This window comes from Neovison vison, chromosome 11 (assembly GCF_020171115.1).
Source record: "Neovison vison isolate M4711 chromosome 11, ASM_NN_V1, whole genome shotgun sequence".
Classification (NCBI taxonomy): Eukaryota; Metazoa; Chordata; class Mammalia; order Carnivora; family Mustelidae; genus Neogale; species Neogale vison.
This window is the reverse complement of record NC_058101.1, coordinates 165,347,151-165,366,949: the sequence shown is the minus strand read 5'-3', so window position 1 is coordinate 165,366,949 and position 19,799 is coordinate 165,347,151.

Here is a 19,799-nt window from a genome sequence, read left to right as displayed (position 1 = left end):
CATCTTCTGGTCTACTGTGAAGCCATTAGACTTGCAGTTTTACCCAGATGACCCCAACAGTAACCAGCTTTCGAAAGGTTCCCCTCTGCTCAAGACCCAAAGACTAACAAAGTTGCAAGGAAACAAAAATGTCTAAAAGGGAGAGAAAGAGAGAAGAGAGACCCTGCTGCCTGTGGATGGGCTCTAGGGTTCTATGGCTCCTGATCTAGCCTAATCCAGGCTACATTCTGGGCTCTTCACTACTCCTGAACCCTGAACCCCAAGTTAGAATGAGGTCCTGGTACCCCCATATTCTCCCTGGGACTTCCTGTAAGCCCTGTCCTTGTGCCCTGCCCAGCTTCCTCAGGTCTGAGCCTTCAGGATAGGCTGGACCAAGCTTGAGTTTCCTCAGTCCCCTCAGATCTGGTGCTTGGCCACTGTGGCTAGCCCTTCTGTGTGCGTTTGCTCTCTATCCGTGGCTGGCCTCAGTAAGTCCCTCCTCCCCATGCAAGTTACCCTTGGAACTCATGGTCTGGGCTGACCAGGTCATGGCCACCGCCACAATCTGTTAGTGACTACATCATGCCAAATTCACTCCCCAAGTAACTCTGAGTCCATACTCCCCATCTTCCCCTCACATGCGCTAACACTTCCCAGTGGGTCTGGCTCCATTCTCTTCCAACCTTTATCTCTTTTCTTTTCCTCATGAATTCCCCCTTCTCCCCACTTCAGGAGCTAGACTCTAAAATACACATTCCCCATGTGCTAACCTTTCGTATGTTCCCAGTACAAAGACCAAAGTCCTGTACCACCTGGATCTAAACTTCTCATATCTTCCCAGAAACACTACCCTCCTGCTACCTCAAAGTACCCCCTTGGTGTTTCAGACACATGGGATTAAGCCCTGCACCCTAAACACGGCGGGCATTTGGCACCTCTTGTCTCACTGTCAAGAATGCCATCCCACCCTTCGATTAACCCAAACTCCTTCCGGTCCCTAAGGTACACTTCAGATAGCATGTCACATTTCAGTCTTGGTTGGTTCCCCCACCCTGCACCCAGCCTCCATCAGAACTCGTCCCTCGCTGCCCAGGGTTCCCCATGCCTTTGGAAAAGGCTTATTTCATTGCCCTCCCAAACTGGTACTGCTGTTCTTACAGGGCTTGTCTGACTCCCCAGAGACTGAGGCTTTCTACCTGTGCATCCCCCACAATGCCAGCCCCACATGGACTCTGTGCATGTGCATAGATTTGACCTCTAAGCCAGAAGAGCAAAGCACAAGCCTGCAACTGGCCTCTGCCCCTTATGATATGCCCTGAGCTCTGGTATCACAAGAACCCTCCATGGGGTCGGAACCAGGAGTAGCAGATGCAGACTGTGGCAGGGCCATGGAAAAGACATGCAAAGCCTTTGAGGGAACCTGCTTAGAGGGGAGCCAAGGATGCTATTAAGCCCCAAGACAGGGAAAGAAAGAATAAGAAAGAAGCTGCTTTGCTTTGTGCATGTGCCCTCTCCTTTGAAAGCTTTTCCCTGCCAGCAGCCAGCCGAGCAAGTGGCAGTCTTTGCTGCTGAGTCGGTGCTGGAAGGCTCAGAGTTTTTCTTCAACTCCTCCCTCTCTCCAATGCCCCAGCCCTCTTGTATTTGTTGCAATTTGGCTGCCAAGCCTTTTTCAAATACACATCATTAATTCCGCTATGCGGCACAAGAAGGATCAGGCATTTGAAAAAAGAAAAGGAATATGGAATTCAGGAGCTGGGGCAGCCACATGCAAAGACCATCGGGGATCTCAAACCAAAGAGAGCCTTTATTTTTGTGTGTTTTGTTTTGTTTTTCAACAGACATAAGGTCACTGCAAGCAGCAGCCATTAGACTAATTAGACCCTCAGAATAAGAGGGGAGAGAGCACTCCAGCGGGAGAGAGGGAGGGGAGGGGGCTAAGACAGTAATTGAAGCCAAATAATGAATATTAAATTCTTGTAAGTAATGTTTAATTAAGTTATTCTACGATTGAGGCTTTTTGCAAATATTACCATGGGATTCAAAGTAGTACATTAAGTGCCTGGAAAATCACTAAGCAGAGAACACGGGCTGCCTTCTTCTCCTCCAGCCTGTGCCTCCTTTTATCTGCATCACTTCCGTGGGCTGATGGCCGAAGGAAGTGACCGAAATACATGTGCCACCCCTCCCCCACAGCTTCCCAGCACACCTCAGGGCACTGGAGCTTATAACCATGTTACAGAGAAAATTCTATTTGTCAAAAGAGTCCATCAAAAGTGAAAAAGATAAGCCAAAACTTGAAAGATAATCTTTGCAAGCCATATAATCAACTGATAATTAGTCTTCAGAATATATAAAGGCCTTACAGAAAGAGACAATGGCCCAATAGAAAAAAAGGAAACAGATATGACACACAATTCACAGAAGACCCAGTCTAAAATATATGAAAAAAATAACAACAAAAAAGATCAAATTCACTAGACCTCAGAAAAATGTGCAGGTTTTTTTTTTTAAAGATTTTATTTATTTATTTGACAGAGAGAGAGATCACAAGTAGGCAGAGAGGCAGACAGAGAGAGAGGGGAGGAAGCAGGCTCCCTGGGGCTCGATCCCAGGACCCTGAGACCATGACCTGAGCCGAAGGCAGAGGCTTTAACCCACTGAGCCAGCCAGGCACCCCAAAATGTGCAGTCTTAAATGCAGCCATGTCATGCCCATCAGGTTAACAGCAATAACAAAAAAATTAACATCTGACTCTACTGTCCCTGAAGACACAGAGAGATGGGGACATACACACAACACACAACAGCATAGCCACACTGGAGAAAAAACTGGCATCGTACCCCAGAATCCAGGAAATGGACTACAAAGTGTCTACCTGAGATTCCTAGAAATGTGTACAAAAATATTCAATAGAGCAAAAATAATGTTCATCAAGAAGAGAATGAACATATAAATTGAGGTGTATTCAATGAAAAACTGTTCAGGAGTAAAAACAAATTAATATGTGATGAATAAATCTCTGAAACATAATTCGGAGTAAAAGAAACCTGAAACAAAATTTTTTAAAGTAGAAGAATACAAATGTTATGGTATAATTTATATAAAACTCTAAAACTGATAGAGCCCAGTATTTAGAGACACAAATGTATGTATTAAAAATGAAATGCATGAGAATGACAAACACCAAAGTCAAAGCAGACATTTCCTGGGGCAGAGTACAGGGAGATGTGTGGGGAATGGCACACAGGGGAACTTTTCATTCCAAGTGTTGAGTACACAGGCATTCGTTATATTAATCTAGAAACCTTTTTCATGTCTTCTGTATTTCATAATATATATTTTAAAATTGGTAACAATCATATTTTTAAGCAGATGAAAACATGTCTCAATAAGATCCTAAGCTTCTCGGGGCGCCTGGGTGGCTCAGTGGGTTAATGCCTCTGCCTTCGGCTCAGGTCATGATCCCAGGGTCCTGGGATCAAGCCCCGCATCAGGCTCTCTGCTCAGCCAGGAGCCTGCTTCCTCCTCTCTCTGCCTGCCTCTCTGCCTACTTGTGATCTCTGTCAAATAAATAAATAAAATCTTTAAAAAAAAAAAAATCCTAAGCTTCTCAAAGGAGGGACTTGAAGCAATCACCAGGTATGACTAGGAGCCAAAATGCAAGGCACATTTGGCACACGGACCAGATGAGGGGCTTTAGGAGACAAAAAGGTCTTGCTGAAAAAGGTCTTGCTGAAACCTCTACCCAGAGAGGACCTGAATTTCACGTGGGCCAGGGTATTGGGCCACATCCAGTCTTGGCGTTGTCACAAAGCCAGACCAGGAGAGTTGGATGCTGGCCCATGCATCAGTCCTAATGAACAAAAGGACCCCAGGGTGGGCAACATAACCCATAAGCAGAGAAGGATAAATTGGGTATTTCTTGCCAGTTGAACTGAGGTTAAATTTTAACTCTTCTTGCCATTTTATATTTAATAGATTATCCAAATTCAGCTGCCCCAGAGTAGCTATGTGTTTTCTGAGGGTCCACAGAGGGCTCGTTTTCTTGTTAGAGCTTAAGAATACCTAGTAAACATTAGTCATAGAGACTCTTCTCTTTGGGCAGAAGAGGTGCTGCAGACACAAATGCTGTCAATAGAAATATCTAAACTTCTTTTAGTTGAACCTGGAGAAGTTTAGTTTTAGTTGAACCTGGAGAAGTCTTGTTGAGGAATCACAGTAAGTTAATTGCAAAAGACAGTCATGATGAACACATCTTTAACTGGACTCTAAACGGTCATAGAGTAGTATTCTTTTACTGAAGTGTAACTGACATGCAGTATTACATTAGTTTCAGATGCACAACATAGTGATTCAACATTAATATACATTGTGAAGTGATCATCACTATAATTCCAGTTAACATCTAGTTGTCATCAACTTGTAGAGTTGTGGCCATACAGGTTGTTACATTATTATTAACTATGTTCCCTGTGCCATACATTGTATCTCCAGGTCTTACTTATTTTATAACTGGAAGTGTCTACCTTTTAATCCCCTTCTCATATTTCACCCATTCCCACCCCCCAACCCACCAGATTGTTCTCTACATAAGTCTGTTTCTGTTTGTTTTGGTGCTTATTTGTTTGGTTGGTTGGTTTCTTAGATTCCACACACAAGTGAAATAATACAGCATTTGTCTTTCTTTGTCTGACTTTTTTCACTTTGCGTGATACCCTCTAGGTCCATCCATGTTCTCACAAATGGCAAGATCTCATTCTTTCGTAAGGCTGAGTAATATTCCCTTGTGTATATATCACATCTTCTTCACCCATTCATCCATCAGTGGACGTTGAGGTTGCTTCCATTATCTTGGCTATTGTCGATAATGTTGCAATGAACATAAGGGTACATATATCTTTTCAAATTAGTGTCTTCATTTTCTCCGAATAAATGCCCAAAAGTGGAATTGCTGGATCATATGGTAGTTCTCTTTTTAATTTTTTCAGGAAACTCTATACTATTTTCCATAGTGGCTGCACAATTTTGCATTCCCACCCACAGAGCACAAGGGTTTCCTTTTCTCCACATCCTTGTCTTCGCTTGTTATAGCTTTTCTGACAAGTGTGAGGTGGTAATTTCACTGTGGTTTTGATTTGCATCTCCCTGATGACCAGTGACGGTGACCCTCTTTTCATGTGTATGCTGGCCATCTGTATATCTTCTTTGGAGAAATGTCTATTCAGGTCTCCTTCCCATTTGTTAATTCGATTATTTCTGGGGTTTTTTGATTGTGCAAGTTCTTTATATATTTTGGATATTAACCCTTTATTGTTTATTTCATGTGCAAATATCTTCTCCCATTGAGTAGATCGCCTTTTCATTTTTGCTGATGATTTACCTTGCTGTAATTTATTCAAAATCCCCAATGATATGCCCTCCCTTTGAAAGAACTTTGCATATATACTCTTATTCACCGGTGCTTTTATTTCTAGGAGATAGATTCCTAGAAGTGGGGCTGCTGGGTAAAAAAGAATATGCATTTTTTAAATTTCACTAGCTATTGCCAGGTTGTTTTCCAAAAAGACTGAAACAGTTTACATTTCCTCCATCAGTGTATGTAAATACCCTCTGCCTTGCATCCTCTCCAATAGTAGATATTCTCGGTCTTCTTAATAATCTCACCAGTCTTTAGGTGTAAAGTGATAGCTCAAAATACTACCTTAATTTGCATTTTTCTGGCTTCTAGTAAGTTTGAGCACTTCTCTTTTTTTAAGATTTATTTATCTATTTTAAAGAAAGAGAGATAGTGGGGAGGGGGGAGGGGAATGGCAGAGGGAGAGAGAAAATCTCAAGTAGACTCCCCACTGAGTATAGAGCCCGACGTAGGGCTTGATCTCATGAACCTGAGATCATGACCTGAGCTAAAATCCAAAGTGGGATGCCTAACTAACTGAGCCACCCAAGCAGCCCAAGTTTGAACATTTCTTAACATGGTTACTAACCATTAAGATTTGCTCTTCTGCAAGCTACCTATTCATATCCGTTGCCTGTTTTTCTGTTTGACTTTTTGTTGATTTTTTTTAAAAGATTTTATTTATTTATTTATTTATTTATTTATTTGAGACAGAGAGAGCCAGCATGAGCTGGGAGTGGGAGGCCAGGGAGGGACAGAGGGAGAGAGAGAAGCAGACTCCCCACTGAGTAGGGAGCCTGTCACAGGGCTTGATCCCAGGACCCTGAGATCATGACCTGAGCTGAAGGCAGATGCTTAACTGACTAAGAGACCCAAGTGTCCCTTTTTGTTGATTTTTGAAAGCTCTTTGTATATTATGGCTATGAATCCCTTATTTGTGTAAATATCCTTCCAGACCTATCATTTGATTCCATTCCCTCTTAAAGCTTTTATTTATTTATTTGACAGGGAGGGAGAGAGAGAGAGAGAGCACCCTGGAGTGCATAAGCAGGTAGAGCTTCAGAGAGAGAGGAGGAAGCAGGCTCCCCATTGAGTAGAGAGCTGACATGGGGCTTGATCCCAGGACCCTGAGATCCTGACCTGAGCTGAAAACAGACACTTAATTGACTGAGCCACCCAGGCACCCCTGTTGATTCCATTCTTAATTTTTACAGTCAAACTGCAACGCTCTGTTTGACCTAGAGGATAGGGTAAGAATCAGAGATTTGGAGGGTATAAGACAACGGAGGAGCTCCATGTTGCAGGTGGGAATGGTGGATTAGTCTGCTCAGGCTGCCACAACGAAGTACCACAGATGCTGTGACTTCAACAACAGAAATGTATCTTCTCACCGCTCCGGAGCTTGGAAATCCAAGATCAAGGTGACAGAAGGGTTGGTTTCTGGTGAAGCCTCTTCCTCGCTTGCAGACAGCCACCGGGAGTCCCGCCTTGTTCTCACATGACCATTCCTCAGTGCTGGTGTAGAGAACCCGAAAGAGCTCTACAATCTCTTCCTCTTTTCACAAGGACACTAATCCTATCAGGTCAGGCCTTCACCCTTATGACCTCATTTAACCTTAATTACCTCTTTATCTTCAAATACAGTTTCACTGGGGATTAAGGCTTGAACGTTTGAAGTTTGGGGGTTTAATTCCTATCAGATGGGATCTTCGGAAGTGGATAAATGTAGAGAGGAAGTGAAGGATAGTATGTACAAGCCTCATTCATCCTCACAGCAATTCCCATACTCCAGCACAACAAGCAGCTGAATGATTCCTCCCAGCACCCCGGCACCCCTGCAGAGAATGGCACAGAAATAGCAGAGGAGCCCCCAGTGCCTAGAGGAACTACAGGCAGGAAGCAGGGATGTCTGCTCAGATGCCTGCCTTCCGGTGGCCCAGCGTCAGGTCAGGGCAATAAGTCTTCGAGGAGGTTGGCAGGTAAGGCTTGGCTCTCTGTAAATTCTGCAGAACTCAGAGAGAGGGAGGGAGCCACTGACTGGCTGGAGGTTAGCTTCTTCATCCCCGCAGAAGGGAGGCCTGCCTTATTCAGTCAGGCCGTAACCAAGGAAAATGTAGCAGAATGCAATGCACCACCGCTTAATACAAAGCCAGGGAGTGGGGCAAGGCTGGCTCTGGATAAAAGGCATTTGCTCCCCAGGAGTGCTGGCATTTTCCGCCACCTGTCTACACTGACTCTGCAACTCCACCCCGCCCAGAGCCACCCACCTTGAGGCAACATGGCCTAATCCCCTCCTGAAATGTTCAGGACTGGAAATGAGAGCCTCTGCTCCTTCCACTGAGTCTCCCTTGAAGGAACACATGGCAAATTGCTCCCAGACTTCCTGAACCTCACCCTCCAATTTCTTGCCCATTAAGACAGTTACTCTAATTTACTTATTTGTGGCTGTCAGGCAAAGTCAGAGAGAGCCTCCCAGTCTAGGGATGCAGTTCCCTCCTCCCCCACAGCAATGCCCAGGGCCTCCCCTGAAGCCCTTTCCCACGGCACATGCCCCAGCACCTGCCCACATTTAAGAGCTTGTGAGGAAGCCCGCAGGGGAAGAGGGCATGCCACATATTTGAGGTTTAACATCTTGATTCTCAGACTTTATAACACAAAGTATGGGCCATGGCATGAAATGGAGAAACACAAAAAGAGACATGGAGAATGTAACACAGGGCGGAGAAGAACATGGAGATTGGAGGTCTGGAAGCTGCCGCTTGGGCTCCTTCTGCCGCCACTCTACCTCCGTAGACCTGACTTCCCATTCGCAGCATTAGGAAGGCTGGACTTAAAGCTCTTCCAAATTAGGAATCTTGGGTTTGGGGGGTTTTCCCCTTAGACCCCTTGGTTTCAGATATTCTCCCGTTCTGTTTTTGTTTTTGTTTGCTAGAATTGACAAACTGAGGCTCTGGTCCTTCAAGAAAGCTGAAGGTGACCGGCTTTTGTTGTCTTCTGCTGGATCCAACCCACCAGAGTAATTCGTCCCTGACTTCTATTTCCTAGAGTTTCACTTCTGAGTGCTCTAAAACGTTAGTGTTGCTTGGAGGTGAGCACCAAATATTACATCTGGAACCCCTCTCTCTTAGAGTCTGCCCTCAATCTGTGAGGTTTATCAGCTCTCTTGGAGAAGCCCTACTGTGCCATTAGCATTTGATATGGATGTCACAATTTGCAAACCTTTTTATCTTTGGGAAAAGCAGAGCAAGGAAAACGGGCCAGATCACTCTGTCCCTGGCTCAGAGTTGCAAACTGATTTTATTTGTGAAAATGGGCTTTAATTTAATCATTGGGATAAGTGATCCAAGCCATGTTCTCAGTGTGAGCTGGTGACAGGCCTGCAGGTCTCCCTCCTCAGACATACACACACAGGAATGTGCAGACACTCACATATACTACCCTCCCTCTCCTTCCCAGCAACACACACACATGCACGCACGCACGCACGCACACACGCACCTACTCACATATGAGAAAAATGCCCTTGGGATAATAGTCTTGGGGGAACGCTGGAGTGACAACATTTTTTGTAAGGCCCTGAGGGGGGAAATATGGGGCAGACCTAAGCTGTCAGAGAATGGCATCAGGAGATTAAAATGAATTAATGCTGTATTGCTAATAAGGCATTTCCTCACATACTATATCTTTTGCTCTGTCCCACCTCAGGGGCCTACACAGTTGCTTCTTAGTGAACTCTCCTCTCCAGTACACCTGCACACCCCTTGCCAACTTACCCTCTTTCTCAGAGAAATCTTTTCTGACAACTCTGTCTAAATTAGGAACCTCTTGTGGAGGCCAAGAAAAACAAGGCTGAACCCCCCTCAGGACTAGCCAGGTCTAGCCTTGACATAAGTGCAGCCATCTTGGCCCCGGCAGCCATCTTAGGTCTCCATTGTAAGGGTGGGGCAGACTGAGTGGAGTCATCCAATCAGTAGGCCGTATGTATATCCACTGGGAAGGTTGGAATTCAATTGGCCACCTGTGTATGGGCGGGGCTTAACCACCCCCATAAAGGTTGCTCTGCCAGGCTGCCAAGGGGGGCTGCTGCAGGAGAGCCGGGGCTCCTGTAGGAGAGCCGGGGCTGCTGCAGGAGAGCCGGGGCTCCTGCAGGAGGGCCGGGGCTGCTGCAGGAGAGCCGGGGCTCCTGCAGGAGGGCCGGGGGCTGCAGCAGGAGAGCAGCGGCTGCTACAGGAGCGGTGGAGTCGGCGGAGAGCGGTGAAGTCCGCGGAGAGCGGTGAAGTCTGCGGAGAGCGGTGGAAGTCTGCGGAGAGCGGTGAAGTCGGCGGAGAGCGGTGAAGTGGAGCGGAGAGCGGTGGAAGTCGCAGAAGAGCAGGGGAGTCAACGGTGAATAGAAGAGCTGTAACAGCTCTTGTAAGAGCTACAACCATGTTTGCAGTCTCCAGTCTCCCCCGGGCCCCAAGCCGCCGCCTGCAGCCTCGAGCCACCTGCAGCTTCCAGCTTCCGGTGGTCTAGCCTCCGGCGGCGGCCCGAGCGCCGCCGCCTGCAGCCTCCGGCGCGGCCCCGAGCGCCGCCGCCTGCAGCTTCCAGCCTCCGGCGGCGGCCCCGGGCGCCGCCGCCTGCAGCCTGCAGCCTCCGGCGGCGGCCCCGAGCGCCGACGCCTGCAGCTTCCAGCCTCTGGCCCCGAGCACCGCCGCCTGCAGCTTCCAGCCTCCTGCGGCGGCCCCGAGCACCGCCGCCTGCAGCTTCCAGCCTCCCGCGGCAGCCCGAGCACCGCCGCCTGCAGCTTCCAGCCTCCCGCGGCGGCCCCGAGCCATCGCCTGCAGCCTGCAGCCTCCGGCGGCCCAGCAGTCCAGTCGTCTGCGGTCCAGTTGTCAGCGGTCCCTCGACGCCTGCGGTCCTGAGACATCTGCGGTCCAGTTGTCAGCGGTCCCTTGACGCCTGCGGTGCCAGCGGCCCTGCCCCGCACTCCAGGACCCTCAGCAGTGACACAGTGAGAAACGACCTAGATGTCAGCAACCTCATTGGGAGTAGGCTCGCCGGGGTCAAAGTTGTCATCTTTTATAAAAGAAAGCCCTGACCGGTCAGTGCGATTCATGATGCTTGGCGCGAAATAAAGCTTTGCTTGACCTTCGCTTTGTATCAGTCTCGTTCCTTTGATCACGGACCCTAACGTCCATGACCAGTAGATGACCCCTGGTTCCAGAAAGACTGACCTAAGGTTTTGAAAACAAGACGTCATACCGAAAACTAATTAGGAATAGAATAGCTTAATGAGGTGATAACTCATGTCAGGAGTAGGATAGCTTGACATTGTAGTAAACCATGTCAGAAATAGGATAGCCCAACACAGTAATAAATCACAAGAACATAGGGCTGGTGGTTGTGGCCCAATCACCTACTGCCACCCCTGCTCTGCCTTTAAAAACTCTGACTGTAATCTGGTTCGGGGTCCAAGTCCCTACTCCGCTGTGTTGAGTATACTTGCGCCCAAGCTTAACTTGTCAAATAAACCCTCGTATGAGTACATCAGTGTTGGCTCCTTGATGGTCTCTCAGACACGAAAACTCGGGCACAACACCTCTCCCACCATTATTCTATTTTCTGTTTGTTCTTATAGCACTTAATTAATTAAATGTTTGTGTTTTTGTTTATTTAGCTATTTGTTACCTGTCCCTCCCACTGGATTTTAAACTCTTGAAGAGGTAGGAATCCAGACTGATTTATCTTGGGTTACCAGCACCCAACCCAATGCCCAACATGCAGCGAACACTCAGGAAATATTTGATGATTAATCGACTTGATTTTCACAATTCTACAGAAATAGCCAGTTCACAAAGAAGGAAACCAAGGTTCCTAGAGGTTAGGTTATTTGCAGGTTCCCATTAATTAGGTAAGTGGCAGGACCAAAATTCAAAACTAATTCTGTGCTCTTTTCACAAGATTATGCAGTTTCAGATAGTCATTCCCAGAGCTATGAATTATCCTTTGAACACCACTATAGCTCTCAGTCTCAGGAAAAGAAAGTTTGATACATGTGCACACACGCAGCCTTTTGACCTTACTCCACTCTCCCAGCTTACTAGCTAGGATGTACCAGGTGGTGAATTTGACTCAACTCTACACACCATCCTTCTATGGGTCTGATCTGCAAATGACCAGAGTAGAACAATGAGCATTTCCAGGGCCTTGAGGATAGGAATTCACAAAAGAAAGAGGACAGAATGTTACAATTGGGAGTGACATTTTGTAGGGTAGGAAACTGAGGCCACATTGAACAACAGTGACTTGCCCAAGGTCACTGGCTGTAGACCCAGAGCTATAACCCAGTATCCTGACTCCTGGCTCCCTGCCCCTGCAGCAGGATCAGCCACAGCAAACAACAATAACTTACACCTGCCTGAGGCATCCTCTAATCACTGGTAATCAATGCTGGTGGCTTTCCTCATCTGTCTCTTCAGAACAATGTGTATGGGGAAGTCTGCTCTGATTTGGGGAGAGCATTTCATATGCAACGCTGGGCTTTTGGTGTTTTTTGCAAACTTCTAAACCTAGTTGTTTTCCTCCAGCTCAGCCTTTCACATTCAGCTAGTAAGCAGCAAGGCAGTGCTCCCAAACGTGATCCAGAGCTATGCCCAACCTCCCACTGCTTAATGTTCATTTTCAAATGAAAAAAAAAAAATTTTTAAATGGCATGTATATACACACATAAACATATACACAGGCTGAATAGATCCTGGCCTAGAGATGCAAAGAAAATCTTTTAATAGACTTAGGTATCCTGAGTTAGATTAAAGGATTAGAAGCAAAAAGGGGAAATTCTGTTAAAAAAAAAAAAAAGGCAAGATTATCAGAAAAAGAACTTCAGAGACTTCCTTCTGGAAATGTAAACAAAGGACACTAACAAGGTTAAGGAGTGGCTCGGGAGCTGAATACAAAGGCCCACACTTTGCCCCCATTTTGCAGAGGAGCTCTAAGTCAGCTTGGAGATCCATGCTAGGAACTGGCATTCCTCGGCTCATGAGGAGTCAAGCCTGGGCAACCCTGCTTGCCTTGCCTCACAGAGGCTGGTATGATGCACACTGCTGGGTCCTGAGCTATGTAGGACACCACACACACACACACGTGCTCACATGCTATCCCGTGTTGCTTGTCCCTTGCTCACAATGCTCCTTCTCCTGGATAATCTCTTGAGGCTGAGCTCCTGCAGTGTCTTCTCCACGCATCTTCCCTGGCTCCTTCCACATCTTCCTGGATCATCTCCCCTGTTCTGTGTGCCCACACCACCCTAGCATTGCACCACCATGACCTGTCCATGGGACTGTCTTCCCCACCAGACTGCGAGCTCCTGGAGAGCAAAGGCAGTGTTTGCCTGTCCTTCTGTCCCAGCACAGAGCACAGTACCAGGCACTTGGTAGCCCTCAGCAAAGAGCTGTTACATGGTTAAATGGACGGATTCCTGCTTGGGGCAGGAGTGGAGATGGTGGGATCTTCCCACTGGTCTATCATATCACTGGGATAAATTTCATCTCAAATCCTGATAACGTTAACACTCATCACACAACCAGAGGATTTTCACACTCCAAAGATAAAATCCAGTTAAATAATGGGAGGTAAAACAGGAAAATAGGAAGGAAGATCACTGTATTCATTTCCTAAGGCTGCCTTCACAAAATACCACAAACTGTGGCTTGAATAATAGAAATTTATTTCCTCATAGTTCTGGAGGCCAGAAGTTCATGATCAAGGTGTCAGCAGGGTTGCGTCCTTCAGAGGGCTCTGAGGTATAATCTGTTCCACGTCTCTCCCCCAGCTTCTGGTGATCTGTTGGTGCTCTTCTATGTTCCTTGGATTACAGATTCATCACCCAGATCTCTGCCATCCCATGGTTCTTTCCCTGAGTCTCTGCACATAATCTTCCTTCTGTGTATGCTGTGCTCATTTCCCCTTTTGCAAGGACACGACTCATACTCACTTAAGGTCAACCCTAATGACCTCATCTTAACTTGATTGCCTTCGTAAAGACACTTTTCCAAAAAAAGTCACATTCTGAGTACCGAGGGTTAGGACTTCAACACACTATTCTAGGGGACACAATAAACCCCTAAGATCCATACTTAAAACTGGGAGACCAAAGGCATACAACCATAGTATGTTCTATTTCATGTTCCTCTTCAACAAAATCATGGAAAAATGTCTGATGGGCCAAACTGCAAATTTGCTGAAGTTTACTTATGATGCCCTTTCTTCTACCACTTTCCTTCCCCATCGTGTGAGTTCCTCTACTATCTGTTTGCTGCCACCTGGTTCCTTACCATGTGATCCTTCCCAGAAGACTAGCACGTTAATTTAGACACTTGAAAATAGAATAGACTTCAAGATCCAAGGAAGTTTGCTCACTGTTATTTTATTTCAGACACAGTAGTGGAGGAAGGGTGTGTGTGTGTGTGTATGTGTGTGTGTGTGTGTGTGTGTATCAGAGAGACAGAGACAGAAGCAGAGAGACAAAGAAAGGTAAATGAGGCATACCAGCACAGTAATAGGACAGTCCAGCTGTGTGCCCACCTCCTGCCTCCTGGGGGCATCATGTGGTGGCGGGAAATCCCAAGTGACAGTGTGCAAATGGACCCAGAGGAACAGATGGTGCAGTAAAGCTAGATGCAGTGCCTGGGTTGCAAGGACTGCCATTTGAAAGGTGTTCAAAGTGCACAGCTGCACACCAGGTGGGTGGATGGAAACCCCTGGTCCTATTGAACCCTCAGCTTGGGACCTTGCTGGAAGCCAGAGAACTGGCCTGGGGCCTGGATGTGGACCCTGGTCCAGCGCTTCCCCTGACCTGCTATGTGAGAGTGGACCTGTCTATTCCCTTCTCTGTAAACTTAGTTTCCCCATCAGTGTAGCAAAAGTGAGGGTGATGTGGGGTTGGAATTAGAAGGCTCATCTCCAGCCTCTTCCCATGGTGCATCTTGTGAGCTCCTCCAACAATCCCACCTTGCCAAGAAAAACCATCAGCACAACAGCAAACAAGAAGAGAGGGCACCGAGCACCAGCCAAGCCTTCATCTGCTTGCTCACTCTAAACAGAAATCACTTACCCTAAACGGCAATCATCCCCGATGGCCTCCTTTCCAAACGCTGTGTATGACAATGAGTGATTTGTAACAACATCCAATCAGGCGCACCTAACCTTCATGTAATTGCCTGTCCTTTTCAGCGTTCTTAAAAGCTTTCCAGTGGAAAAGAACAGAAGCTCCTTGTCAGAAGGAGGCTATTATACAGAGGAGAGAGACTCCCCCCATTCTTTTCCTCCCTTCCAGCCCAGTCTGCGTCCCCAGTCCCCACACTGGGCATCTGCCTGACGTCACCATGGAGGCAGCACCCACCGGCTGGCTTAAGTCACCCAACTGTTCCCCAGCCCCACCGCCTCCCTTCCTGATGCCCAGAGCTCTGGGGCGAGGTAGCTCATGCACCACAGTCCCAGCAGATTCCTTTGTTTCCTTCCAGGTTGAAGGAGGTGACCCCAGCAGCATTTTCAGTTCACATTGAACATCACTATGAAAACAGCAGGACTAAAAACCAAAATGGTCCAGGGGCATGCAATGATGTCATGCAAGCCAAGGCTGGAGGTCCCAGGGGCTTCAAAGAGGGATTTAAGTTCTCCAGCAGAGAAAGTCGTGGGGAGACCATGCATAACACTCAGGGACTACAATATGTTTGTTCTGAAAATACTAGACTGATTTCTCACTCTCCCACATGTACCATACTCACCCTAAATCCCTTGATTTTTTTTCCCCAGAATTTATATGCTCATTCAACAGATGTGTGTTGAGTGCCACCTAACTGGGGAGGGCTGGGTTAAGCACCTCACCATCAAGACCAGACCAACATGTTAGAAAGCCATACTGTATTTTTCCCTCACTGATTTACAGTCTTCGATAAGGAGAGAGATGTGGACACCACATGGTGTGAGCTCAGAGCAGGCATGGCCTCACCTGCTGATGGACTGGGCTTCCAAGAGATTGGGAACAGCTTCCTTTAGGGCCAGAAAAAACTGTCCTCTGCTCTGTGTCTGTGGTATGGAAAGGTACAGAAGGAATTTCACCCAATTTCCTTTGAAACAAGGCTCCTTGTCCTATCTTCCCTTTTTTGTCATCTGCCAAGATGGATCCATTCCAGACAACACTGAGCATGCACATGTGCACACACACAGACACGCGCACACGCACATACATGCACATGCAACACAGACACACATGCAAAAGTCATATTCCCACACATGAACACAGAAGGAGGGAGCATTTCTCAGGCCTTTCTAAAATCGGGCATTTGTACTAACTTGCCCATGCATTAATCTTCTACCAGTTCCGTGTTCTCAAAACATGAGAGAAACCGACATCACTGAGCACTCTCTCCAGCCCTGATGTGGGCATGCACACGTGTGCACGCACACACACACACACACACACACAGATACACGTGCACATGCAGCACATACACATGTACACGTGATAAAATACTGAAAAAAAAAAAACTTGGAGGAGAGAGAAGACAAACTGTCCAAAATAGCAAGTGAGAGGTGACTGAAAGAAAACTGGGCATATGAAGACAGACCGACAGAGCAGTATATACAAACACTACAAGAGAGGGAGAGGTAGCAACCGGAGGAGTAAATGCTGCTTCTCCACCAGACCCAGTGAGCTCCCACACACCTCCATTCAGGTGACGGGAAGTGTTCTGCCTATTTCTGAGAATGGCCAAAGTGATAGGAATCTCTCCCCTGAATCTTAGTAAAACACAATCTATTTTTATCACTAGACAAGACTCCCCCCTCCCCACAAGGGTAGTTTCCAATCCCACATCCCCCACGTCAGGCCCTGTTCCACCCGCACTGGAGGTCAGCTAGCCCTGGGCCTCCTACCCAGCCCAGGAGGGAGACACGGTCTCACCACATCCTTCCTCCCACCCCTGCCTGTCCACTGTGCCTGTGGCCTCCCAGCACCTTCAGCCTGTGGTTGGTGGAGGAGCTGCTTTCTCAGCAACCTGTCCCCAGATATTTCTTCAAGGTCCACCCTATTCAAGCTTCCTTCCCCAATCACCTGTGGGCCCACCCAGCCCAGCCAGCTCCCAACCCCCACCTGGGCACTATCCATTAGGCACTGAGAACATTGTCCAACTCACGCCCTGCAAGGTACCTGCCTCCTCTCACCAGTTAGACCTCATGGGCAGGGCCCCACGTTCAGCTTCTGTGTGCCCTACCCCCAGCACATATGCAGTGTTTGGTCCATGTTTGAGAAACATCTAAGAATTAATGGACAGATGAAGGGTATGGGTATTTCCTAGAAAGGCTGCCTTTTAACCATAGCCCTTAGGACTCATGAGGGAACTACTCTTCTCTCACATGAAAAGTACAATTTCCATCTACTTCCTTTCTGAGCAGTCCTCCACCTGCTGCCTGCCTCATGCACATGACACCATCTCTAAAGTCAAGGTCCAAGAAACAGCTCCCCAGAGAGGGTTACAGAGGGGCTGCAGCAGGCCCAGTGTGAGCTACGTGGCAAAGCTGTCAAAGTCCTTTGATATTTTCCTACTATCATCCTTTTCACCCATTCTCAATATCTTTAAGTACCTGCTATAGGTAGCCCACACTCCCATTCTACTCGAACCTTCATTCTGTCTTGGGAGGAAATGAGCTGATAAACTCACACCCGTGCCTACACCTTCCTGACCACTTCCAAATCCTGCTTGGACAGTTCCTTAAAGGTAGAAGTCAGTGTTTTTTCATTTCTGTGTCCCTAGAACCATGCATGGTTAAAGAAAAGAAGGAAGGAAGGAAAGAAGGAAATGTTGGCTGAGCTCCAAGTGGAAGTGGAAGTCCACCTGTCTATGTGACACAGGACAGAGATTGCTCACTGAACAACAGTATTGGAACTTTCCAGCTAATCTCTATGTTCCAGTTTCCTCATCTTGAGTAACAGGCATAGTAACCGTACCTCCCTTGAGGGGCTGTAGTAAAGTTTGAACAACTTAATGCCTGGGTGGCTCAGTGGGTTAATCCGCTGCCTTCGGCTCGGGTCATGATCTCAGGGTCCTGGAATCGAGTCCCACGTCGGGCTCTCTGCTCAGCAGGGAGCCTGCTTTCCTCCCTCTCTCTCTGCCTGCCTCTCTGCCTACTTGTGATCTCTCTCTGTCAAATAAATAAATAAATAATCTTCAACTTAATGCAAATGGAACTCTGTCACAGAACAAGCAATCACCTAACCTGTCACACTCCAGTCACAGAACAAGCAATCACCATTGTCTTCATCATTCTTGTCATCACGACGATAGGCCAGCAGGCCACATTGGCCCACACCTGGTTGTAAGACACCGCCCCTTGCCGAGTAGATGCTTCCTACAGGTCGATCTGGGAAGGGCAGGCATACATCCTCACTGTTTGTTAAATTGTCCCCTATTGTGTGTACTTGGTTGTGTGATTTATGGGGGATGGCCCATAAATAACTCCCATCTTAATGACTTAGCCCGGAACCGTTCACAAACATTGAAACACAGTAATGCCTCATGTGTGCCTCTTTGTCAGAAATCAAAGTATTCTGGGTGAGCAAAGTTTCCAGATAACTTAAGCTTACACTTTTAGGCAGAAACTCCTATCATTTTGACTATTTTGGGTGAAAGTCATTTTCCATATATGATGACTCCATTATATATCACTGTGAACTGAATTATTGGCAGCATCTCTGGTGTAATGGAAATGGCACTGGACCCAAAGCCCAAAGGCTTGCAGTTGGGTGCCCTCTGTCCATTAATATTTATGCAGCCCTAACTTCTCATCTACAAAACTACAGTGAGTCCCTCTAACTCATTCAGTCACTGAGAGAAAGGGTGAAGGTCAATGAAAGTGCTTTGGAAACTCTTAAGTGCTATGTAAGTGTTGAGTACCACCCTAGGAATTATTTGCCCCAGCATTAAACAGCCCCACCTTCCCACACAGAGCTGTGGTATCTTCCAACTCTTCCATTGCTGTTAGCTTTTCCAGTTGGGTGTCTCAAGCTCCTTCCAGCCCTGCTAGACAGGAACCATCGTGCTTTTCCTGCAAAAGCAGAGAAATCATGTACCCTGGAGCCTGACTGCATTTAGGGAAGCATCAGGTCTAATTCTTTATTTAAGATGAGGAATCTGAGCTCCAAGAAGAGAAGATGACTTATCTGAGTTCAAACAGGAACTTAGCCATGGAGCTGGAACTAGAATTTTGCTCTTTTGATTTTCAGCCCAAGAAATTCTTCCCCTTTGTTCTGAAAGAGGCTGCCCTCCAGGCTGTGAGGTAAAGGGATAGATGCTGTGCTTTTCGTTGCTTTCATGTTTGCATCCATGTTTGCAGTCAAAATCCATGTGACTGTGACTGTGTAAGACCAGGGGTAATGAAACCAGAAACTTCTCAGGCAGCTAAAAGGGAGCCAAGTAAACTCTTAGTGAGAGGGTGAACTTCAACAGCTTAGGAATCCCTACCAAGAGTAGACTTTGAAGTTCTGCATCCATCTCTTGTTTCCATCATGGTCACTTGCAAAGGCCCCTGCCGAGTCTCTCATTTTATTAATGCCCAAGTTTGAGTCATTTTGAGAGGACAGAACCATGCCCTTATAGTTGCCCTGTTAACATTAGGAGGGGAAGTCCTCGACTAGTTGCAGCAAAGGGAAGAACTCTAATGCTCCAGAAGCAGAGGTCACTCCAGCAAGGGAAGGGGGAGAGGGGAGTTGGGGTACTCAAATTCAAGAGAAGGGACACTCCAAGGATGATCCAAGGACCAGATGCACCAGAGCCCTGCCCCTATTTGTACTTGCAGAAAGGCTCAGAGTCACAGCACATGCCTCTGTACCTTCCGTTCTATATAGCCAGCTTCCCATCCTGAAGGAAAAGGCAGTGGACTGAACTAGCCCACCATAATGACTCAATCAGTCTGCCCAATGGGCCAAAGACAGGCCCAACCCCAAGGGATGGCAAGTAAGGACATAACTCCAGTGACCAACTCATCTCATTTGCTCAAGAGCTTCCCAGTTTTAACACTGAAAGCTGTATACCCCGAGAAACCCCTCAGCCTCTAATCTGAGCTTCACTCTTCTTATCTGTTAAATGGGCTTAATGCCCTATGCTATTTCCTTGTAGGACTGCTAAACTAAACAGGTAAGGGAATATATTTGATCATAAATCCCCTGTTTTCTATTTATATGGCACAGAAGAAAAGAGACCCAAGGAAGAAAGCACAAACAGAGAAAAGAAGAGGAAAAGAAGAGCTAAGAAGAGCAGGAAAAAGGAGGAAGATACAGGTAGAGAAGAAACAGAAAGTAATGAGTGGGAAGGGCCCATCCAGTGAGAGGGGAGACTTAAGGGATAGATGGCACCTTCAGAGACCAACTGCCTCTCCCTTCCATCTCTTC